The sequence below is a fragment of the Camelus bactrianus genome, chromosome 17 (genome assembly GCF_048773025.1).
Source record: "Camelus bactrianus isolate YW-2024 breed Bactrian camel chromosome 17, ASM4877302v1, whole genome shotgun sequence".
NCBI lineage: Eukaryota > Metazoa > Chordata > Mammalia > Artiodactyla > Camelidae > Camelus > Camelus bactrianus.
Genome location: NC_133555.1, coordinates 51,659,737 through 51,677,658, shown reverse-complemented (window position 1 = coordinate 51,677,658; position 17,922 = coordinate 51,659,737).

Sequence of the window (17,922 nt, the reverse complement as noted above, 5' to 3'; positions counted from 1 at the left end):
ATGTCCTGGAGAATCATCTTTCCCAAGTCAGAATTAAGGCTCCTTTTGAACTAAAAAGGGGAGGGGGTGTGGTTGGTTGTGCAAACTTCTTGCTGCCGGGATTCTTTGTTCTTGCAGCCATCCATGTGGCTCAGGCTATTGTGTCCCTGTAAGCCTCCAACAAAACAAAGGTTATTCTCTATTTTGCAACTTGCCATCTCTGCATAAGTGCAGAAGTGCTAACATCCTTAAAGGTCAGAGCCCCGAGAATAAACTTTCCTGTAGGTTTTAGGCTAAAGGCAACGTTGTTTTACAAAAGGTGCAAAGCCAGCAAGATTAAACCTGGAAAACAGGGCACAGTGCTTCAAACTGAAGGAACAGATCCAATATGGCGTCAGATTTGTTCTCAATTACAGTTTTAGTTAGGGGAAATTTTGCAGCAGAAAATCCCCTCAGTTGTTTTTCTTGCTTTGCCTGAAATCTTGTTTGCTGGCTTGTGGTCTCATGGTGTCAAAACCGTATGTTCAGATGAATACTATTAAAATCATATGGTGCACAAAACATACCTATTCTGCTTCAAAAAAATGACTGAAACATTTAGCTTTGTTTATTCCCATAGAATTTGGATTGAATCTATTCTCGACTTTCTTCTTCTTCAAACCAGTTTTTTACTGGAGGATTTAAAGCCCAAATTAAAGAATTTTGGAGAAGACTCATGTAATTTATAAGACGTTTACATCCGAATTTAAGACTGACTCATATTTGTACTTTTAATCAAGGAACACAATAAACTTTGTTAGTCAATCATTTATGACGTTTTAAACTTTGTCCATGTAATCTTTTGGAAGTTGAGAGGCTTAGACAATTGATATAACAAAACAGGTATCATTGCTTAACTGTGTGAATGAAAGAATCCCAGTATAGTTTCCTGAAAGTATATTTTATTAAAAATAATAATGAATTCTTGCTCTCTAATAAAGCAACAGACAGAAGCACATACTGAGTGTTTAAAATAAATAATACTGCGGGAAAAATTATCTAAGCAACTCAAGATAGTATAGAGAAAAAAGGATGAACTTGAAGGAAAATACATATTGTGCAATTAATATCTTATTTTTAAGAAGCAAATGATAAAAAAAACCCAATTTTTAAATGATTTATCGAAAAAGGATTTATATAAAGCCAACTTATTTTCATAAGTATTACATAAAACAGGGCTATCTAAATCTATATTATTAAAGAATAAAATATATGAAATATATCTCCAAGGTTAATTGATTTTCATAATATTATAATTTTTGAAATTATAACTTACATATACATATTCAAGAAGCTCTTCAGATAAACACAGTAACCTAGTATACAGTTATACCTATTCCACATAAAAAATGAAAAGGCAAGGATAATGCCCTTGCTTACGAACTGCCATTGGACTTCTGGATATTCCTTTAGGTTAAAGACCAAAAGCAAAGTAACTAATCTACTTTGAAGCGGTCGCTCAAGATTTTAAGATATTCACTATCTATATCCAGTTACAGGAAAGACTTAAGTTTTCTGAAGTTTAAAAAAAAGAAATCAACTGCTGAAAACGAAATTCTGTAATGTCTCATGGCCATAACTATAAAGGCTCTAAATTAATGCTCCCTTAACTGTTTTTTTACAAGCACAGGTCATGATCATCACTTTCAAATTCCATTTATGCTAGATGAACGAACGTCTCCCAACATGCTCAATTCTGAGAGTTAAGTGTGTGTGAAAGCCGTCAGTCACCTACCTTATTGAGAAAACACAGTTTCATTTAAGTGGGAAACAACACTACATACATACATATGGGGAGGAACAAGTTCCAACTGGGAATTAAAGTGAAAACTGCAGGAACTTAAAATCGGCAGAGGAAACATCCTGAGAATCCAGAGTAAGTGTTTTAACTGCAAACCATTTCCCTTAAGCTAGATGAACGAATGTCTTTCCACATGATCAATTCTGAGATATAAGTGTGAGTGAAAAAGTCAATCACGTAGCTTGTTGGGAACACAGCTTCTTTTCAGTGGGAAACTACACTACATACATATATATGGGGAGGTTCTAGCTCCAAATCTGTTTTACAGTAAAAACTGCATGAACTTTCAACAGGCACTAGGAAACATACTGAAACCAGAGTAAGTGATTCTACTGAAACTCACTACATTTGAGCTAGATGAACGAATATATCTCTCCACATGCTATGGTCTGAGATATAAGTGTGAGTGAAAGAAGACATTCACTTAGCTCGTTAGGAAAACAAATTTTTTTTCAGTTGGATTCTACACTACATAAATATATATTTATTGTTACTTCCTCGAACTCGGGTTTACAGTGAAAACTGCATGAATTAAAACCTGGCATTTCGAAACAGAATGAGAAACCAGAGTAAGTGATCCTACAGCATCCAATTCCGTTTGTGCTACATGAAAGAACATCTCTCCAAATGCTCAGTTCTCAGGTATACGTGTGTGTGTGGCCGTCAATCATCTAGCTTGTAGGGAACATAAAGTTTCTCTAATTTGGAAGCAACACGACATACATATATATGGGTAGGTACAAGCTCCAACTCGGTTTTACACTGAAAATTGCATGAACTTCAAAACGGTACTAGGAAAAATACTGAGAAACCAGAGTAAGTGTTTTTACAGCAACCCATTTCCTTTGTGCTAGATGAACGAACGTCTCGCCACATGATCAGTTCTCAGAGATAAATGTGTGTGAAAAACGACATTCACATAGTTGGATGGAAAAAAAGTTATTTTCAGTTGGAAAAAACAGAAAATATATATATGTGGGGAGGTACAAGCTCCGACAGGTTTTTAAGGTGAAAACTGAATTAATTCCAAACCAGCACTAGGAAACATACTGAGAAACCACAGTAAGTGTTTCTACGGCAACTCCTTCCGTTTCTGCTAAATTATAGAACGTCTCTCCACAGGCTCAGTTCCGAAAGATAAATTTGTGTGAAAGCCTAACTTCACCTAGACTATAGGGAACATACAGCTCCTTTTATGTTGGAAATTACACTCCATACATATATATGGGGAGTTTCTAGCTCCAACACGGTATTACAGTGAAAAATTTAAAGTTCAAACCGGAAATAGGAAAAAGACTGACTAACCAGAGTAAGTGTCTCACCTTCAAGCCGTTCCCTCTGTGCTAGATGAATGAACGTCTCTAAACAAGCTCAGTTCTGAGAGATAAGTGTGTGTGAAAGCCGAACTTCACATAGATTGTTGGGAACACAAAGTTTCCTTTCACTTAGAAACAAAACAGCATGGATATATATAGGGAGGTACTAGCTCCAAATAGGTTTTACAGTGAAAAATACAGGAATATCAAATCGGCACTAGGAAAGAGACAGAAAAAACAGAGTAATTGTTTCACCTGCAACCCGTTCCCATTGTGCTAGATGAAAGAAAGTCTCTCAACATACTCAGTTCTGAGAGAAAATTGTGTGGGGAAGCCGACTATCACCTAGCTTGTTGAGAACACAAAGTTTCTTTTTAGTTGGAAACTACAATGCATAAATATATACGGGGAGGTACAAACTTCAACTCGGTTTTTCATTGAAAACGGCAGGAATTTCTTACCAGCACTAGGAAACAGACGGAGAAAAGAGAGTAATTGTTTATCTTTCAAACAGTTCCCTTTCTACTACATGAGCGAACGTCTCTCCACATGCTCAGTTCTGAGAGATAAGTGTGTGTGAAAGCCGTCCTTCAACTATCTTGTTGGGAACATAAAGTTTATTTCAGGAAGAAACAACATAATATACATATATGTGTTGTGGTATTAGCTCCAACACGGGTTTACAGTGAAAATTGCAGGAACATCAAACCGGCAGTAGGAAACAGACTGAGAAACCAGTATAAGAGTTTCCCCTGCAACCCGTTCCTTTTGTGCTGGATGAACGAACGTCTCTCCACATGCTCAGTTCTGAGAGATAATTGTGTGTGAAAGCCGTACTTCACCTAGCTTGTTGGGAACATAAAGTTTCTTTTCACTTAGAAATTACACTATATACATATATCTGGGGTGTTACTATCTCCCGCTTGGTTTTACAGTGAAATCGGCAGGAATTTGAAACAGGATCTAGGAAGCAGAGTGAGAAAAAAGAGTAAGTGTTTCTCCTGAAAACTTTACTTTTGTGCTAGATGAACAAACGTCTCTCAACATGCTCAGATCTGAGATATATGTGTGTGTGAAAGCCGTCCTTCACCTAGCGTGCTGGGTACACAAAGTTTCTTTTAAGTTGGAAACTGCAATATATACATATATATGGGGAGGTACAAGCGCCAATACGGTTTTTCAGTGAAAACAGCAGGGACTTCAAACAGAACCTAGGAAACAGACTGAGAAAACAGAAAAATATTTTCCCTGCAACACGTTCCCTTTCGAATAGGTGAACGAACGACTCTCAACATGCTGAATACTGAGGGATACTTTTGTGTGGAAACCGTCCTTCAACAAGCTTGTTGGGAACACAAGATTCTTTTCAGTTGGAAACTACACTACATACATATATATGGGGAGTCACTAGCTCCAACTCGTCTTTACAGTGAAAACGGCAGGAATATGAAACCGGTACTAGGAAAAAGCATGAGAAACCAGAGTAAGTGTTCTCCTGCAAACCGTTCCTTTTGTGCTAAATAAACGAACGTCTTTCCACACGCTCACTTCTGAGAGTTAAGTGTGTGTGAAAGCCGTCCTTCACCTAGCTTGTTGGGAACACAAAGTTTCTTTTAATTTGGTATATACACTTCATACATATATATGGCTAGGTACTAAATCCAACTCAGTTTTACAGTGAAAAGGGCAGGAATTTAAAACCGGCACTAGGAAACAGAATGAGAAACCAGACTATGTGTTTCTCCTGCAAACTGTTCCCTTCGTGCTAGATGAACGAACGTCTCTCCACATGGTCTTTTCGGAGAGAGAAGTGCGTGTGAAAGCAGCCCTTCACATATCTTGTTGGCAACACAAATTTTCTTTTCATTTGGAAACTACAATACTTACACATATATGGGGAGGTACAAGTTCCAGCTCGGTTTTACACTGAAAACTGTAGGAACTTCAAACCGACAGAAAGAAAAACACTTTGAAAGCAAAATGTTTCTCCTTTATCACGTTCCCTTCGTGCTAGAGGAACGAATATCTCTCAAAATGCCCAGTCTGAGAAATACGTATGTGTGAAATGCGTACTTTACCTTAATTGTTGGGAAGACAAAGATTCTTTACAGTTAGAAATTTTACTACATACATATATATTTGGGGAGGTTCTAGGTCCAACTCTGTTTTCAGTGAAAATTGCAGGAACTTGAAACGGGAACTGGGAAACTGACTGAAAATCCAGTGTAATTGTTTCTACTATTACACTTTCCGTTAGAGCTTGATGAACGAAATTCCTCCACTTGCTCAGTTCTGAGAGCTACGTGTGTGGGAAAGCCACCTTTCACCTAGCTGTTTGGGAACACAAGGTTTATTTTTAGTTCAAATTACACTGCATAAATGTATAAAGGGAGGTACAAAATCCCACTCATTTTTTCATTGAAAACTGCAGGAATTTCTAACCGGAACTAGGAAACAGACTGAGAAAACAAAGTAAATGTTTCTCCTACAACCAGTTCACTTTGGACTACATGAAGGAACGTCTCTCCACATGCTCAGTTGAGAAAAAATTTTTTGTGAAAGACGTCCTTCAACTAGCTTGCTGGGAACATAAAATTTTTTATCAGTTAGAAAGTACACTATATGGATATATATATTGAGGTACTAGCTCCAATAAAGTTTTACAGTGAAAACTGCTGGAACATCAAACGGGCACTAGGAAACAAACTGAGAAAGCAGAAAAAAGTTTCCACTGCAAACCGTTTCCTTTGTGCTAGATGAACGAACGTCTGTCAACATGCTGTGTTCTGAGAGATGTTTCTTAGAAAGCCGTCTTTCATATATCTTGTTGAGAACACAAATTTTTTTCAGATGAAAAAACATTATCTACATATATATGGGGAGGTAGAAGTTCCAACACGTTTTAAGTTTGAAAACTTCATAAACTTCACACAGGCACAAGGAAACAGACTAAGAAACAAGAGAAAGTATTTTCCCTGCAACCCGTTCCCTTTGTGCTGGATGAACGAAAGTCTATCCACATGCTCAGTTCTGAGAGATAATTTTTTGTGGAAGCCGCCTTCACCAAGCTTGTTGGGAACGCAAAGATTCATTTCCTTTGGAAACTACACTACATACATGTATATGTAGATGTACTTGTTCCAAGTATTCATTACTGTGACAACTGCAGGAGCTTCAAATCGGCACTAGCAAACAGACTGAGAAAACAGAGTAAGTGTTTCTCCTGCAACACGTTCTCTTTGTGCAAGTTCAACGAACTTCTCTCCACTTACTCAGTTCTGAGGGCTATCTGTGTGTGAATCCGTCCTTCAGCAAACTTTTTGTGAAAGCAAAGTTTGTTTTCATTTGGAAACTACACTTCATACATATATATGGGGTGGTACTAGCTCCAACTCTGTTATAGAGGGAAAACTGCATGAACTTTAAACAAGCCCTAGGAAACAGGGTGATAGAACAGAGTAAATGTTTCCCCTGAAAACCGTTCCCTTTTTGCTAGATGAAAGAACGTCTATCCACATGCTCATTTCGGAGTATTAAGTGTGTGTGAATGCCGTCCTGCAGCTAGCTTGATGGGAACACAAAGTTTCTTTTCAGTTGGAATCTACACTACAAACATATATATGAGGAGGTACTAGCTCCAACTCGATTTTACAGTGAAAACTGCAGGCACTTCAAACAGACACAAGGAAACATACTGAGAAATCACAGTAATTGTTTCCCAGCAACCCGTTCCCTTTGTTCTAGATGAACGAAAGTAGATCCACATGCTCATTTCTGAGAGATAATTGTGTGTGGAATCAATCCTTCAACAAACTTTCGGGAACACAAATTTCTTTCCCTTTGGAAACTACCAAACATAAATATATACAGGGAGGCACAAGTTCCAACGCAGTTTGACAGGGAAAAGGGCAGGATATTGAAACCTGCACTAGGAAACAGACTGAGAAACGAGAGTAATTGTTTATCCTGCAAAAACTTCCCCTTGTGCTAGATGAACGAATGTCTCTCCACATGCTCTGTTATGAGAGAATAGTGTGTGTGAAAGCCGTCCTTCAGATTGCATGTTGGGAAAGCAAATATCTTTTCAGTTGGAATCTACTCTTCATACATATATATTGGTGGGTTCAAGCTCCAACTCGGTTTTACAGGGAAAACTGCAGCCATTTCAATCAGGCACTAGGAAACACTATGAGAAAACAGAGTAAGTGATTTCCCTGCAACCCGTTCCCTTTGTGCTAAATGAACGAACGTCTCTCCACGTGCTTTTTTCGGAGAGATAAGTATGTGTAAAAACCTTCCTTCACCTAGCTTGTTAGGAACATAAAGTTTCTTTACATTTGTATACTGCACTTCTTACATATATTTGGGGAGATAATAGCTCCATTACGGTTTTAAAGTGAAAACTGCAGGAACTTCAAACCGGCAGTAGGGAACAGACTGAGAACAGAGATTAAGTGTTTTCCCTGCGGCCATTCCATTTGTGCTAGTTGAACGACCGTCTCTCCACAAGCTCAGTTCTGAGAGATAATTGTGTGTGAAAACCGAACTTCACAAGGTTTGTTGGGACCACAAATAATCTGTTCAGTTTGAAACTACAGTACATACGTATATATAGGGAGGTACTATCTTCAACTCGGTTTTAGATTGAAAACTGCAGGCACTTCAAGCAGACACAAGGAAACAGATTGCGAAAACTGAGTAAGTGATTTTCTTGTAAACGTTCCCTGTGTGCTAAATGAACGAACGTCTCTCCACATGCTCAGATCTGAGAGATAAGTGTGTGTGAAAGCCGTTCTTCACCTAGCTTGTCGGTAACACAAAGGTTCTTTTCAGTTGGAAACTACACTACATACCTCTATAAGGGTATTTAATAGCTCATACTCGGATTTACAGTGAAATCTGCAGGAACTTCAATCCGGCACTAGGAACAGTCTGAGAAACCAGAGTAGGTGTTACTCCTGCAATTCGTCCCCTTTTTTCTAGATGAAAAACTTCTCTCCACATGCTCACTTCTCAGATAATGGTGTATGAAAGCAGTCCTTCCCCTAGCTTGTTGGAAACACAAAGATTGTTTTCAGTTGCAAACTATACTCGATACATATATATGGGGAGGTACTAGCCCGAACTAGATTTTACATTGAAAACCGCATGAACTTCAAACAGGCACTAGGAGACAGACTGAGAAACCAGAATATTTCTTTTACTAGAAACCACTCCCTTTAAGCTAAATGAACGAACGTCTGTCTATATGTTTAATCCTGAGTGTTAAGTGTGTGGGAATTCTTCTATCTTCTATCTTGTTTGGAACACATTTTCTTTTCAGTGGGTAACTACACTGCATACATATATATGTGGAATTACTAGCTCCAACTCGACTTTACAGAGTAAACTTCATGAATTTCTAAAGGGCACTAGGCAAAGATTCTGAGAAACCAGTGAAATTTTTTCTACCCTAATCAGTTCCATTTTTGCTAGATGAAACATCGTCTCACCACATGCTCTATTCTGAGAGATAAATGATTTTGCAAGCCATCCTAAACCTTACTTGTTTGAAACACATTTTGTTTTCAGTGGGTAACTACACTACATGAATACATGTGTGGAGGTATAGCTCGAACTCCGTTTTACAGTGAAAACTGCATTAATTTCCAAGCTGCACTAGGAAACATAATGTGAGTCCAGGGTAAGTGTTTCTATTTCAACCCTTTACCTTTGTGTAGATGAACGAATGTCTCTCCACTTGCTCAATTCTGAAAGTTAAGTGTGTGGGAAACCTTCAATCACCTAGCTTGTTGGGATCACACAGTTTCGTTAGAGCCGGGAAATTCACTGCTTACATATATAATGGGAAGTACTATCTCCAATTCGGTGTTACAGTGAAAACTTCATGAACTTCAATCTGGCAAGAGGAAAACATACTGAAAACCCAGTAGAAGTCTTTCTAGTAGAAACCATTCCATTTAAGCTAGATGAACGAACTTCTCTCCACATGCTCATTTATGAGATTTAATTGTGAAGCCATCAATCTCCTTGCTTGTTGGGAACACACAGTTTCTTTTATGTGGGGACTACACTTCTTATATATGTATATGGATGTACTAGCTCAAACTCGGTTTTATCGTGAAAACATCATGAACATCAAACCGGCAGTAGAAAACATACTGAGAAACCCGAGTACGTGTTTCTACAAACCCATTCCCTTTATGCTAGATTATCGAACGTCTATTCACATTTTCACTTCTGACTTTTAAATGAGTATGAAAGCCGTCAATCACGTAGCTTGTTGGGAACACACAGTTTCTTTTGTGTGGAAAATTAAGCTAAATAAATATATTTTGGGAGGTACAAGCTCCAACTCGGTTTTTCAGTGAGAACTGCATGAATCTCCAACCGGCACTAGGAAAACATACTGAGAAACCAGAGCAAGTGTTTCGACTGCAACCCATTATTTCATGCTAGATGAATGAACGTCTCTCCACTTGCACAATTCTGAGAGTTAAGTTGTGTGAAAGTCTTCAATCAGCTAGCTTGTTGGGAACACAGTTTCTTATGAGTGGGTAAATTCACTACATTTGTGTAAATGTGAAGGTACTAGTTCCAACTGGGATTTACAATGAAAACTGTATGAAATTCAAACCAGCACTAGGAAGCTTACTGAGAATCCAGTGTAGGTGTTTCTACTGCAAACCATTCCCTTTATTATACACAAATGAATGTCTCTCCACATTCTCAATATTCAGAACTGAATGAGTGTTGAAGCCATCCTTCAACTACCTTGTTGGAAACCCAGAGTTTCAGTCCAATGGAAACTACCCTTCTTTCATATATATGAGGACTTTCTAGCACGGACTCGGTTTTACACTGCAAACCGCTTTTATTTGAAACCGGCTTTGAGAAACATGCTGACAACTCAGAAAATGTGTTTCTGTATATCACTTAACCTTCAATGCTGGATGAAAAAACGCCTCTCCACAGGCTTACTTCTGACATCTGAATTTGTTTTGGAGACGTCCTACACCTATCTTTTTGGAAAACCAGATTTTCTGGTATAGGGGAACTACGCAACTTACAAATCTAAGGGGAGGCACTTGCTCCAACGTGGTTTTCCACACTAAATCGCTTTTACATTGAAAACGGTGTTAGGAAACATGCTGAAATTTTAGAGAATGTGTGTCTATAATACCTCTGCATTTTATGCTGCATGAAGGAACTCCTCTTAACATGCTCAATTTTCATAACTGTATGAGTGTGGAAACCGTATTTCACCCAGCTTGTTGGAAACCCAGAGTTCCAGTCCAAGGTAAACTACGCTCCTTCCATATATATCGGGACGTACTAGTACGAACTCGATTTTACAGTGCAAACCGCCTTTACTTGAAACCGGCTATGAGAAACATGCATAGAAATCAGAGTATTTCTTTCTGTATGTCCCTTAACCTTCAATGCTGGATGAAGGAACGCCACTCCACAAGCTCACTTCGGATATCTGAATGTGTCTTGGAGCCATTCTTCAACTAACTTGTTGGAAACGCAGAGTTTGTGGTATAGAGGAATTAAGCTGCTTACATATCTAAGGGGAGGCAATTGCTCCAACTTGGTTTTCCACAGCAAACCGGTTTTACATTGAAAACGGAGGTAGGAAACCTGCTGAGATAACAGTGTGTGTGAAGAATACCTCTGCATTTTATGCTGCATGAAAGAACGTCTCTACACATGCTCAAATTTCAGAGCTGTATGAGTATGGAAGCCGTACTTCAACTAGCTTGTTGGAAACCCAGAGTTTCAGTCCAAGGTAAACTACGCTGCTTTAATATATATGGGGACGTACTGGCACCAACAAGGTTTTTCACAGTAAACCACTTTTATTTCAAACCGACTTTGAGGAACATGCTGAGAAATCAGAGTAATTATTTCTGTCACGTAACCTTCCATGCTGGATGAAAGAAAGCCTCCCCACAAGCTCACTTCTGACATCTGAGTTTGTGTTGGAGCCGTCCTTCAGCTAACTTGTTGGAAACCCAGAGTTTCTGGTATAGGGGAACTACGCTACTTACATATCTAAGGGGAGGCACTCGCTCCTAAGTGGTTTTCCACAGCAAACTGGATTTACATTGAAAAAGGCGTTAGGAAACATGTTTAGAAATCAGAGAATTTGTGTCTCGAATACCTCTGCCTTTTATGCTGTATGAAGGAACGGGTCTCAACATAATCAATTATCAGATCTGTATGAGTGTGAAAGCCGTTCTTCACCTAGCTTTTTGGAAACTCAGTGTTTCAGTCCAAGGTAAACTACGCTGCTTTCCAATATATGGGGATGTACTAGCACGAACTCGATTTTTTTCACTGCAAACCGCTTTTACTTGAAAACGGCTTTGAGAAACATGCTGAGAAATCAGAGTACTTGTTTCTGTATGTAACTTAACCTTCAAGGCTGGATGAAAGAAACCTCTCCACAAGCTCACTTTTGACATCTGAATTTCTCTTCGAGCCGTCCTTCACCTAACTTGTTGGAACCCCTGAGTTTCTTGTATAGAGGAACTATGCTACTTACATATGTAAGGGGGGGCTCTCGCTCCAACTTCGTTTTCCAGATCAAACCACTTTTACATTGAAACCGGCGTAAGAAACACGGTCAGAAATCAGAGAATGTGTTTCTAGAAGTCCCTCTGCCTTTTATGCTGAAGGAACACCTCTCCACACGCTCAATTTTCAGGAATGTAGGAGTGTGGAAGCCGCATTTCACCTAGCTTGTTGGAAACCCAGACTTTCAGTCCAATGTAAACTTCGCTGCTTTCATATATATGGGGATGTACTAGCACGAACTCAGCTTTTCACTGCAAACCGCTTTTACTTGAAACCGGGTTTAAGAAACATACTGAGAAATCAGAGAACGTGTTTGTACATCTCACTCTGACTTTTATGTTTACTGTGAAATGCTGGTTTCAAAAAAATTACTTTGCTTTGGTAAACTGTTTTGAATCGTGTTCCTCTGCTTTGATATGTAAATTGGGTAGTTCCCGTATTCCAGAAACTCTGGTTTTCCAACATGTTAGGAGAAGGACGTCTCCAACACAAATTCAAATGTCAGAAGTGATCTTGTGGAGAGGCGTACTTTCATCCAGCATTGAAGGTTAAGTGACATACAGAAATACTTATTCTGAATTCTCAGCATGTTTCCTAATGCCAGTTTCTAAGGAAGAGTGGTTTGCTCTGGAAAACCGCTTTGGAGCGAGAGCCTCTGCTTAGATATGTAAGCAGCGTAGTTCCCCTAGACCAGAAACCCTTGTTCTCGAAGAAGTAATGTGAAGAATGGCCTCAACTCACATTTAGATGTCAGAAGTGAGCATGTTGGGAGGCTTTCCTTCTTCCACCATTGAAGGTTAAGTGACATACTGAAACACTCACTCTGATTTCTTAGCATGTTTCTGAAATCCGTTTCAAGTAAAAACGTTTTGCAGTGGAAATGCGAGTTGGTGCTAGGACGTCCCCAAATATAAGAAAGCAGCGTAGTTCCCCTAGTCCTGAAACTATGGTTCCCAAAAAGTTAGGTGAAAGACGGCTTCCGTACATATACAGATTTGAAAATAGAGCATGTGGAGTGGCGTTTTTTCACCGATCATAAAAGGCAGAGTGACATGTAGAAACACATTCTCTGATTTCTCAGCGTGTTTACTAACGCTGGTTTCAAAGTAAAAGTGGTTTGCTTAGGAAAACCGCGTTGGAGCGAGTGCCTCCGGTTAGATATATAAGTAGCGTAGTTCCCCTATACCAGAAACTCTGGGTTTCCAACAAGTTAGGTGAAGGACAGCTCCAACACACATTCAAATGTCAGAAGTTATCATGTGGAGAGGCGTTCTTTCATCCAGCATTGAAGGTTAAGTGACATACTGAAACACTTACACTGATTTCTCAGTATGTTTTTCAGAGCCGGTTGCAAGTAAACGCGGTTTGCAGTGTAAAACCTTTTTGGTACTAGTGCATCCCAATAGATATGTATGTAGCGTAGTTTCCCTTTCCCAAAAACTGTGGGTTCCCAATTAGCTAGTTGAAGGATGGCTTCCAAACTCATACATATCTAAAAATTGAGCATGTGGTGTGGAGTTCTTTCATACAGCATAAAAGATGGAGTGACATATAGAAACACTAACTCTGATTTCTCAGCATGATTCTGAAAGCCGGTTTCAAGTGAAAGCTCTTTGGAATGGAAAAGCCTCCTGGAGATTGTGCCTCCCCTTATATATGAAAGTACCGTAATTCCCCGAGGCCAGAAACTCTGGGTTCTCAAAAACCTTGGTGAAGGTTGGCTTCTACTCACATATGTTTCCAAAATGGAACAAGTGTAGAAGCATTCCTTTATCTTACCTAAACAGCAAGGCTTCATCTCAAGCACTTACCATGATTTCTCTGCATGTTTACTTGAGTAGATTTAAAGCTAAAAGCATTTTTCGCTCAGAAACCTAGTTAGAGCTTATTCCTGCTGTTATATATATCGGTCGGGCAGTGCCCCAACACCACAGTTCTGTGCTTCCAGCAGTGTTGGTGAAGGATGGCTTCCACACACTTTCGGTTTTCTCTCCTCCTCACTCTTCTGCTTAGACATCAATGCAGGTTGTGTATTGTGGAAGCCAAGGATTTTTTTTTTCATTTAGGATCATCCTCGGAGAAAACTGAGACCTGCTTCTGCTTCTTTTCCCTGCTAGATTTCCCCTTGGTGCATTTCAAATCCTCAACAGTGAGTTCCTTTAACCAAGTAATTATTTCAAAAAAATGAGCAGGTTTCCATAGGGCCATTACTTCTTTTATATTCTTGCTTTTTAATACCTCCCTTCCATCTCTTTATCTCCAGTTGTCTTATTTCTATGTCCTTTGGTTTGGGCTGATGGCTAATCAGCATTAGTGTAGAAATTGTTGCTTGATATTACTGATCTATATTCTTTCCATGGATATTTGATTTATCATTGGATTTTAGGGAAGATAGTTTCTTTAAAAAAATTCTGGTAATTAACTTGTGGGGGATACTGATTCTCTTGGCCTAGAATTATAATGCTTAATTTCTGAATAAGTGATACTTTCATAGAGCTCAAAATTCCAAAGGTTTGAGTGTCACCACTGTCCCGAAGCCTTTTATACTTTTCTTTGGGGGCACTCAGAACTGAGTGTGTGTGTGTGTGTGTGAGTGTGGCCTTCTGAACTTAGTTTAGCCTGAAATGAGCAAAGACAAGTACCACCCATTTTACACAGATGACTTTCACAAGTTGATACCTTTTAAAAATATATGAACTGTAATGTTGTAGAATTTTACAAGAGGCAGTGACCTTCAGGGCTGTCAGCAATGGAGGCAGAACAATTGGAGGGACAGCAGGTGCTCGTGCTCAGTGACTGAAGTCACACAACATCCACGGCCACCTCTGGTTAATCTTATAGAGTTGTTGCTGTCTGCAGGCATTCAGGGCTGTGCCCCCCTCCCCACCAAACATATATATTAGGAAAAGTGTTGAGACTCAGTATAAGAAACAATAAAGAATTAGTAAGGGGAATTGAGTTTATTGTTTTTAAAAAGAAAAAGTAGCATCCAGGTAGTTTAATTTCAGCTCCTAATAGACTGATGTGTTGACATTCACAAGGATGCATAAACACCTGCAAGATCTTGGGTCAGCACCGGAGACTCTGAAGCAGCAATCACCACACACAAAGTTCACTGCTGCCCTTGACAGCCTTATAGATTTACTTGATTAAGAAAAGGCCATAGATGTTAAATATCATCATTTTGAGAAACCAGTTCTTTTGAAATCTTATATACAAATGTAACTGAATTGGATAAAGAAATGCTAAATGTGTAATAAAGTATCCAAAGAGGTAATGATTACTGAAAACACCACATATTGAAGAGGACCACAGCATAATGTGCATATATATTTTAAAGATCTGGAAGAATCAGCTCAGCAGTATATTCAAGACATCTATAGATGATGTCAAAAGGGGGTGTCTTTGGATAGCTTTTTGTGAATGTTAGAGTGAAGTCAGGGTCAGGTACACAAATTAGGTTTAAAAGCAAAAGGTGAAACAGATTTCTTTTCAAAAATCTATTGTGTCTGTTTAGAAATCATCAAATCCATGGGTCAAGGTAAGAAAAGAAAAAAAAAACTAGTGACCACGTGACTGTTTCAGGAGCTGTTAATAAAATGACAGTTGACAATTGTGTAAATTAGATATGTTCTTGGTGCCCAACTGACCCAAATATTTTTAGTCCATGTGCCAAAAATATATCAAGGAATAAATAGTGATCTATGTTTTGTCAGATCTTTTATCCCCCCTTCAATCCTGCATTGTGATTGGGAAACTAAGAACTTCTACTGCAGGGAGGGGGATTTTCAGAAATGGAATGTCCCCCAACTGAGAAAATAAAGAAAATGTACCCATACACTTTAGAGACACAGGGAGATCTGTTGAGCAAGATGACACTTGCTTTACTGTCAACTAGTAGGAGGTGCAGGTTTTGATGAATTGGGTACCATGTTGCTGCCTTTCTCAAGGTATTGCCCAAGGCTCTTGAGAAGCGATGAATTGGGGCCAAGGAATTAGCCTCCGATTGCCCTTTGCCATAGATGTTGTCTGTATTCTCCAATTTTAAGCTTTAGCTTAGACAAGTTGTAGCGTCTTGCCAAGTGAGCTCCAGACAGGAAGTGAGTCTTGAAGCATACGGCTCTTTCTTCCTCACTGCAGCAGAGAACCACTGCATTGGAGCATCCTGAGATGTCATCGATGGTCATTTTTCATGTTAGGAATCAGTAAGGATGCTATGTCCACATGGATGAGGAGGGTAAGATTTCAGTCTCTAAAGTGGTAATGATGGGTTGACCTTTTCACTTAAAGAGTCTCACATCAACAAATGCGTGTCTGTTCTGGACCAAGAAGAAGCAAGTGTTTGAAAAAGAATAGCTTGAAAGGTCAGTGGGACATGTCAGGCATCTTCTTCATGTCTTCAAGTTCGGGTATCAAAAATGCTTTTCCTATCCTGAGTGATACTGACAATTTGCCGTGTTCTGTGCCTCATGAATACCAAAGGCTTTCCTAAATAATATATCTAGAAATGGTAACATTCTTGATATGTGTTAAACCGGGGGAGATGAAGTAATTAAAATTACTTCCAAATACTGATTTTTTTAAGGACATCAATTTTATAGAAACTTTTGAAGAATTAAAGTGACAGAAAATTTCAAAGCACTTTTCCTTCTGGTAAGAAAGGGTTCTGTATTCCTTTACTGATGAATGTAACATAGAATCAGTACTAATATTTTTTGTATTGTACTTAGTGTTTACAAAGTGATTCACAGATATTCTCCTATTTCATCTGTGCAATGACCTCTGGAAGGTAAGATTTCCTAGTTATGCTTTTTAATGTCTATTTTTAGCTCTGTCTAAAAGCAGATTGATTGAGCTCCATTTGCTCAATTTAGAAGGCTGGACTGATTAATTGTGTCAGAACATTCCAGGAGGCAGAGGAAAGGAAGATACATGGGTTCTACATGATGGAAACTGCTCCTGAAATGATTTGACCAGCAGCCTTATCCATTTTTCCCAAGGCTGGAAACAGAACACAACCCAAGACATGGAAAACAGGGAGCCCATGTGACCACAGCCTTGGCATGTATAGTCAAGGCTGTACTCCTGTGCCTTAGAGAGGAGGATGATTTGGTCTCTGTTCTACAAACTCTGTTTTGCTTCATCTCCACAGTGTCTTGTTTTATTGGCATATGCTGAAACTTGATTTACATTTCATAGCATTAAAACAAAAATCAAGAACTCTTTATCATTTATTAACTATTTGGTAAATAGTTTTTGGTGAATATTGAACTTTATTATTAGGTCTTACCATGGCAATGTACAACACCTAGTTCCCCAGATAACAGCAGTGGCTTAAACATGCTAAAATTGTATTTCCCTCTTACATAAAGAAGTCAAGCAATCGGTAGCCCAGGGCTGGTTTGCATGATGGCCACTGGGTCAGAGAACAAGATGCCTGTTATCTTCAGCCCATCAACATGATGGCCCAAATTGGCTGCCTGAGGGTCAACCATCAGGTCCACATTCCAGGAGCAGAAAGGAGGGAAGAAATGTGCTTCAGTTCCCTTTTGGGATGGTTCTGTAAAGTCCCTTGTAGCTTTCCTGCTTTTATTTTGCTTTAGACAGAGGGCTATGAGACAGCTTTCTATGAGGTAAGCTCAATTCAGGACCAGCCATCTCCCTGGAGGGGAGGGGAGGGAGTGGGCGGGAAGGAACCGATCATCCTGCACATGGTGTAAGACACCACGATGAGCCGCCGGGGGCATCTGCAGTCCGTCCATTGCTTCGGGCTGCACTGAGCAGTTGGTAACGCTTGAGATTTTCACATAGAGGTGCGTGTATGCTGGACCAATTTCTCGGTTCATTTAAACAAGTGGCGACCAGAGCACGTTGGAAAACGCATTTGTTCTCACCTTCTAGCCAGTGACCCTCCCGCCAGGTTTCTGTCCTGCTGTTCATTTCCACGTTATTTTCCAAGACTTCCAGAGGAAATGTAAGCAGCCTGATGCTCAAATGCTTTTCTGTGTGATTCCCCCCTTGTTCTTTGCAGGAACAATAAATTGCCTAGAGAAGAGTGGACGAAATTCCAACCCTCCATTTCTCTAAAGCTCTGAGATTTGGTGTTAGGAAATAGAAGAAAATTCCAGAAACACCCTTAAGAAACATTATTCTTTCAAATGTGATTTGGAACAGCAAAGGACTATATATTTTATAGAACAATTT